This window comes from Pinus tabuliformis, chromosome 5_2 (genome assembly GCF_031772625.1).
Source record: "Pinus tabuliformis cultivar Carrire ecotype Pingquan chromosome 5_2, CPIR1, whole genome shotgun sequence".
NCBI classification, from domain to species: Eukaryota; Viridiplantae; Streptophyta; class Pinopsida; order Pinales; family Pinaceae; genus Pinus; species Pinus tabuliformis.
This window is the reverse complement of record NC_142306.1, coordinates 20482651-20490541: the sequence shown is the minus strand read 5'-3', so window position 1 is coordinate 20490541 and position 7891 is coordinate 20482651. Positions and strand designations below refer to the sequence as shown.

The following is a 7891-nucleotide window of genomic DNA, read 5'->3' as shown; positions in this document are numbered from 1 at the left end:
CGGGGTGGCCACCCTAGTCCTTCTCAATTGTTGTTCCATGAATTTCTCCCCTTTTTGTGAGGGTGTGGGGATCGGGGAGATTGTTCTCTGTTTGAGACTCCTCCTGTGAGGGGAATAGACACCTTTATTTCTCTTTCTTTCATGCATTTTTCTTCCTTTCCTCCTTTTGGCCCTTAGCCTTACATTTGTTGTGGGGGCTGCCCCTATTCAGTGTTTTGGCGGATTTTTCAGTAATACATGAAACAACTCTCAGCAATGGATATCTTGGCTCTTGTTACGATGAAGAATGTAGCGAAATGTGATACTTAGTGTGAATTGCAGAATCCTGTGAATCATCGAGTTTTTGAATGCAATTTACGCTAGAGGCCTCGATCGAGGGCACGTCAATCTGGGCATCGCATCCCATTCAAACGCGCTCCCTGCAATATCTTGGGGAGAAATGGATCTGGTCATCTACGCCCAATGCAGTACAGTTGGTTGAAATACCTCAAGCGATGTTTCGTGGCGTGCATCGGTGAGTGGTGATCTTGTCCCCTTGTGTGGGAAATCGGTGTTAGCTGATGCGGGCTTTGTGTGGCATCACTCGAACTTGCTTTGCTCTCTCTTGTCCTCCCATCGGGTAGGGTGTATTTAGCTCCAACTTTGTGACCTCAGCTTAGGCGAGAACACCTGTTGAGTTTAAGCATATAATTAAGCAGAGGAAAAGAAACTTACAAGGATTCCTCTAGTAGCGATGAGCGAACCCGGAAGAGCCCAGCATAAAAATCGAATGGCAACGTCACCTGAATTGTATTATGTAGAAGCGTCCTCAGTGGCAGACCTAGGCCAAGTCCCTTGGAAGGGGGCACCTGATAGGGTGATAGCCCCGTTGAGCCAGGACCCTACTGCATCACAAGGCATTGTCGGTGAGTCGAGTTGTTTGGGAATGCAACATTAATTGGGTGGTAAATTCCATCCAAGGATAAATACGAGCAAGAGGATAGCGAACAAGTACCATGAGGGAAAGATGAAAAATACTTTGAAAAGAGAGTTAAAGAGTGCTTGAAATTGTCAGGAGGGAAGCAGATGGAGGATGTCGATTTGTCTCAGTCAGATGTGGAATGACTCAGGCTGGTCTGCCACTCGACTTAAGGTGCAAACCAACACGGGTTGCTGCATCGTCACAAGTGCAGATGGATTACTACCTGTCGGTTTGCCATTAATATGGTCAATGAATGAAGCATGCACCCTTGTGGTGGGTCGTCTGCACCTTCTCGCTTGTGGTGTTGGTTGGTGGGCTTTCCGTTCACCCCGTCTTGAAACATAGACCAAGGAGTCTAACATGTGTTCAAGTAGGTGGGTTTGAAAAACCTACGAGGTGAAAGGAAGCTGACAAGCAAGATCCCCTCTCTAGGGGGGTGCATTGTCAATCGACCTTGAGCTTATGCAAAGGGTTCAAGTGCGAGCACACCTATTGGGAACCAAAAGATGGTGAACTATTCGTCAACAAGGTGAAGCTAGAGGAAACTCTGGTGGATGCTTGCAGCGATACTGACGTGCAAATAATTTTTTTGACTTGTGTATAGGGGCGAAAGACTAATCGAACCATCTAGTAGCTAGTTTCATCCAAAGTTTCCCTCAGGATAGCTGGAGCTCACACGCGATTTTTATCAAGTAAAGAAAATGATTAGAGGCATCAGGGGTGTAAGGCCCTGGACCTATTATCAAACCTTAAATAGGTAAGAGGGTGCAGCTGCTCCATTAAGCTGCACTGTGGAATCAAGAGTTCTAAGTGGGCCATTTTTGGTAAGTAGAATTAGCAATGCGGGATGAACTGAAAGTCGAGTTACGGTGCCAAATTGTGCGCTAACCTAGATCCCACAAACAGTGTTGGTTGATTGAGACAGTAGGACGGTGGTCATGGAAGTTGAAATCCGCTAAGGAGTGTGTAACAACTCACCTGCTGAATCAACTAGCCCCGAAAATGGATGGCACTAAAGCATGCAACCTATACTCGACCATCAAAACAATTGCCTAGCTCTAATGAGTAGGAGGATGTGGGGGTCATTGAGAAACCTCAGGTGTGAGCTTGGGTGGATTGGCCCCCGGTGCAGATCTTGGTGGTAATAGCAAATATGCAAATGAGAACTTTGAAGACTGAATTGGGGAAAGGTTCCATGTGAACAACACTTGGACATGGGTTAGTCAATCCTAAGAGATGGGGAAGCTTTATATCAAGGGTGTACTCTGCATGAGCATCGAAAGGGAATCGGCTTAATATTCCCAAACCAGGACATGGCAGCGGGCGGCAACATTAGGAGATCTGGGAAGAGTTATCTTTTCTTTTTGACAGCTTTCCCACCCTGGAATCAGTTCACCCAGAAATAGGGTCTAGTAGCTCGAAGAGAACCACACGTTTTGTGGTGTTCAGTGCACCCTCAGCGACCCTTGAAAATCAGGAGGACCAAGTATTGTTCATGCTCAGTCGTACCCATACTACATCAGGTTTCCAAGGTGAACAGCCTCAAGTCCATAACTTCGACAAAAGGATTGGCTCTGAGGGCTAGGCCTAGGGGTCTGTGCCCTCAACTCATGGGTTGTTGGTAGCCTACTCGAGCTACCCTCGCGACGAGGGCAGGAAGTCGTGTGCCAATTGGGCTATGGTCGTAGAATGCCCCCTACTAGGGGCTTTTCCCTAGGTGTCAAACAGTCGACTCAGAACTGGTATGGACAAGGGGAATCTGATTGTTTAATTAAAACAAAGCATTACGATGGTCCCTGCGGATGTTGATGCAATGTGATTTCTTACTAGTGCTCTGAATGTCAAAGTGAAGAAATTCAACCAAGTGCGGGTAAACGACAGGAGTAACTATGACTCTCTTAAGGTAGCCAAATGCCTTGTCATATAATTAGTGATACGCATGAATGGATTAACGAGATTCCCACTGTCCCTATCTACTATCTAGTGAAACCACAACCAAGAGAATGAGCTTGGTAGAATCAGCGGGGCAAGAAGACCCTGTTGAGATTGACTCTAGTCTAACTTTGTGAAATTATTTGAGAGGTGTAGAATAAGTGGAGCATGTTTCGGTGCAAGTGAAATACCACTACTTTTAGCATTATTTTACTTATTCTAGGGGGTGGAGATGGGGCACTACCCCTGTTTTTGGACTTAAGGCATGTTTCAGCAGGTCAATCTAGGCAGAAGACATTTTCAGGTGGGGAGTTTGGTTGCGGCGGCACATATGTTAAAAGATAGCGCAGGTGTCCAAAGATGAGCTCAAAGAGAACAGAAATATCGTGTGAAACAAAAGGGTAAAAGGTCATTTGATTTTTATTTTCAGTATGAATAGAAACCGTGAAAGTGTGGCCTATTGATCCTTTAGATTTTCGAAATTTGAAGCTAGAGGTGTCAGAAAAGTTACCAGAGGGATAACTGGCTTGTGGCAGTGAAGCATTCATAGCGATGTTGCTTTTTGATCCTTTGATGTCGGCTCTTCCTATCATTGTGAAGCATAATTCACCAAGTGTTGGATTGTTCACCCACCAATAGGGAACGTGAGTTAGGTTTAGGCTGTCGTGAGACAGGTTAGTTTTACCCTATTGATGAATCACATTGTAATAATAATTCAACTTAGTATGAGAGGAACCGTTGATTCACACAATTGGTCATCATACCTGGTTGAAACGCCATTGGCGCGAAGCTACAGTGTATCAGATTATGACTAAACGCCTCTAAGTCATAATCCATGCTAGAATCGGTGCATGTCACTCTTCGACTGTATCTTGACCCGCAGTAGGGGCGTCGCTTTGTCACCCCAGGGGCCCGTGTCATTTGCAAACTATGACCATGAAGCATCTCGATCAGGGTAGTTTTGAAGTTCAATTTTGAAATGGTCATTGAGCAGAATCCTTTGTAGACGACTTAAATATGCGATGAGGTATTGTAAGTGGCAGAGTGGCCTTGTTGCCATTATCCATTGAGTTTCAGCCCTTGGTTGCCTCGATTCAGAGCTTCGCTCTTGTCACAAACAAATCTAGACAACCCTCCCGCTCTCACACCTTTGCCTCTTCCTCAAGACAACAATTTTTTATTGCTTTGGGGCGGGAAATTTGGTGTTTCCACATTGTGATTGAAAAGGTGCCAAAGCCAGGGAAAATTGGGGTTTCCATGTCGTGCTCTGACGCCAAAAATTTTGGGGTTTCCATGTCGCGCCTCAGTGCCCAAAATTTGGGGTTTCCACGTTGTGACAAAAAAGGCTTCCAAGCATGGGAAAAATTGGGGTTTCCATGCTAGGCCTTGCCACCCAAAATTTGGGGTTTCCACCTAACGCCTAAAATTTGGGGCTTCTACATAGTGCAAAAAAATTTGGGGTTTCCATGCCGCACCCAAATTTGGAGTTTCCACCCGACGCCTAAAATTTGGGGCTTCTGCTTAACGTAAAAAAATTTGGGGTTTCAATTTCATGCCCAAAATTTGGGGCTTCCATGTTGCACCCAAAATTTAGGGTCTTCACACAGTGCCTAAAATTTGGGGCTTCCTCCCGGTGCAAAAAAGTTGGGGTTTCCATGTTCTGCCCAAAATTTGGGGTTTCCAAGTTGCACCCCGGTGCCCAAACCTGGGGAAACTTGGGGTTTCCATGTCATGCCACAACCGAAACTAGCAGCGTCCAAGCCTTCAGAAACTTGGGGTTTCCATGTCGCACCATGACCGAAACTGACACCATCCAAGCCTGGGGAAAATTGGGGTTTCCATGTCGTGCCCTAGAACCTGAGCCTGGGAAACCTAGGGTCTTCGTGTCGCGCCACAGCCGAAACCGGTGGCGCCCAACTTTGGGGAAACTTGGGGTTTCCATGTCCCACCCTTTATGGAACCACGGGTTTCCACATTTTACGGCATGATGGAAATGCGAGGTTTTCAACAATGCCCCAAGGCGGGGAACTTGGGGTAACCATGACGATGAAAACTAGCTCACAAGTCTAGGGAACTTGGGTTGTTTCAAAACCACTGCCAAAGTTTGGGAAACTCGCAGTTTCCATGTCGCGGCATGGCCAGAACCATCGACAGAAACCACCCAAGTCTAGGAAACCTAGGGTTTCCATGTTGTGGCACACCTTGAATCGCCCAAGAATCTGTGGAACTTCAGATTTCCATGTCATGGGGCAACGAAAAGCCACCAATGTACGGGCAACTCAGGGTCTCCATTTCCTAGCGTGATGGAAACTAATATTCAAGTCAGTGGACACACGGGGTTTCCATTTCGCATCACAACAAAAATTGCTACCCAAGTCTGCAAACGTAGGGTTCCCATGTCACTCACACCATGGCTGAAACTATCGCCCAAGTCTAGGAAGCTTCAAGTTTCCATGTCATCGCGTGATAGGGAATGGTCACCTACGTTTGGGGAGCTTCAAGTTTCCATGCCATCCCACAACAGGGAACGACCACCTAAGTATACCAAACATAGGGCATTCCATTCCATGGCATGACGGAGACCACCTAATTATGGGAAAATCGAGGTCTTCCATGTCCCGCCATGATAGAAACTGTGAACTTGGTGCAGGGAACTTGGGTTTACATGCCACAGAATGATAGAGAACCACCCAAGCCTATGGAACTTAGGGGCTTCTATTTCATGGCATGAGGGAAATCGCATAATTTTGAGAACCTTTGGGGTCTCCATCTCCCGCCCGGGCAAAAACCGCAGCCCCGGTGCGGGGAACTTGGGTTTCCATGTCGCAACACAACCAAAATCACCCAAGTTTATGGAACTCATGGTTTCCATGTTGGGGAATGATGAACAACTACCCACGTCTTGCGAACTCAAGGTTTCCATTTCGCGACGAGGTGGAAAATGCTTGCCTGGTCTATCTCTGGAAGTTGGGGTTTCCATGCCTCGTTGTGACGGGAGCCGTCCAAATGCAGGGAAAGTGGGATTTCCAAGCCCTGCCATGACGATAGTTTCCCAAGTGCACAAAATAGGGTTTCCATGTCCCATCACATCGGAAACCTCTACCATGTATGACGGGGGCGGGGGGGGCTGGGATGTCAGGAATTTGAGTTGGGAGAACTTGAGAGAGTCGAAAGACTAAACCCGTAGTACTCATAGCGGGCGTCGTGTTGGGTAGGGTGCATGCCCCTTGATACGTGCACGATGGGCGAGTCACCAGCGGAAGGTGCACGGGTGACCCTTGTTGGGTGCCTGGATGAAAGAGGTGACCATGTGCGGACGAGCTAGGACAAGGGCAGGTGTGCGACGTGTGGCAACAAGTGTAATTGGCTAAGTGTTGGAGCCGACCCATGGGTGCGACAATGCAGACGAAGGGACGTGGCGGTTCGTTGGAATGGGGTGTGTTGAGGTTATATGGCAGGTTAGCCCAACATGCATGTTGATTGAGCTGACCCTTGTTATCCCTAAGAGAAATGACCCTTGGGCGAAAGGATGTGTATAAGTAAGGAGGATGGCATTTGACAAAGGGACATAGAACTCAAACTTCCACATCGCAGAACAAGTGCAAAGGAAGGAGTTGGGTGAAAATGGAAGGAAGATAAGGACGTAGGTAAGAGGGCCACACCGATGGGTGGATTACAGTGGGCAAGTTTGACTTGTTAGTGCGGACAGGCAGAGTAGGGTGGGTTACCGACCGGGCAGGAAGGTTGCATTATGTATGGGCCATGTGCCCTCACTATGGACTACACCGATGCGCAGAGTTTGGGTGTTGCAGAACGAAAAGTTGGGCGGACAAGTTCGCAGTTTAGGTGTGGAGTTGTGTCATGTAGGCCGCGGCAGTGTAGCATGACCACACAATACGATGGGTTGAAAGAATAATTGAGGAAGATAAATTGATGGTAAGTTATTTTTGCTGCATTGTTAAGAAAACTTATTGGAAAATTGATTGAGTGTTGAAGTAGGCGCAGATTGTGTACTCAAGTATTAGTAAAAGGAAAAATTATGGTGGTGCCACACCCTCTTATGTGTGGTTGAAATACTACCACTAGGATAGGAGCGTGACATGGGGTCTCCCAGTCCCTTCTCGACAAAAGTCGGCAAATTGCGGGGAACCTGGGGATTCCATGTCCCACCTTGTCGAAAGCCTCCCAAGTGCGGGAAATTTGGGGTTTCCATGTCTCTTCGCAATGGAAATCAACCCAGGTGTAGTAAACTTGGTGTACATTGAGTCTGCGACCTCACATGAAGAAAAAGGCTCGGTTGGTCAAGAGAATGAAGGTTTCTTCACTGGTAAAGGATCTCACTAAGGATTAAAGGTTGGAGTCTCTTCTAGAGCTAGTCCACCAAGGACTATCTAAAGTTGAATGAAGGACATAGTGTCAGGGAATGAAGTGCCAAAGAAACAAAGTGCAGAGAGGAGGAAGGACTTGACTTGTGCTTGGAGTATATTCTTATCAAGGGTCTAGGGCTTCACAATGACCAATAAGAAGCTTCAATAAGAGAAATTTACGGAAGGGTTTTCCTCTCTGTGAGAGAGAGGTTTTTCCCTGGCAGAGAGCCAACATCTTGTGTTCTTGTTCTTATGTTTTTGGCACCAGTTTGATGAAGTAAACACACATGCATTAATAAGAAGATAATAACATTAAGATAACAAGATAAATTGTAAAAGAGCTTCACAAATTGTTATCAATTCTAGAAGAATCCCACTATACCCCATTGCCCCAGATTCTTCAACACGGTATCAGAGCTAAGGTGACACATCAAGGAAAGGGAATCTCAAGAACATCTGCAAGGTTGAAGCATCAAGCCAAGAAGTCTCAATCACGTCAAGGACAAGAAGGTCTACCATCTATCATTCATCATGGAATACTACAATGTAAGAAGAAATGCCTTGTATAAAGGCACCTACAACAAGAACAAATTAAAGCGGGGACCTACATCAAGCTACACCATCTTAAAAA

General features: G+C 46.5%; 2 non-coding genes across 2 annotated transcripts; both read left to right on the top strand.

Moving 5' to 3' along the window:
- Window positions 1–244: 244 nt before the first annotated feature.
- On the top strand, window positions 245–398 carry LOC149157354 (5.8S ribosomal RNA). Its single transcript, XR_016262083.1, has one exon. It is a non-coding gene; the product is annotated as a 5.8S ribosomal RNA (ribosomal RNA).
- Window positions 399–645: 247 nt separating this feature from the next.
- On the top strand, window positions 646–3991 carry LOC149157353 (25S ribosomal RNA). The gene has a single exon (XR_016262133.1). It is a non-coding gene; the product is annotated as a 25S ribosomal RNA (ribosomal RNA).
- Window positions 3992–7891: the final 3900 nt, after the last annotated feature.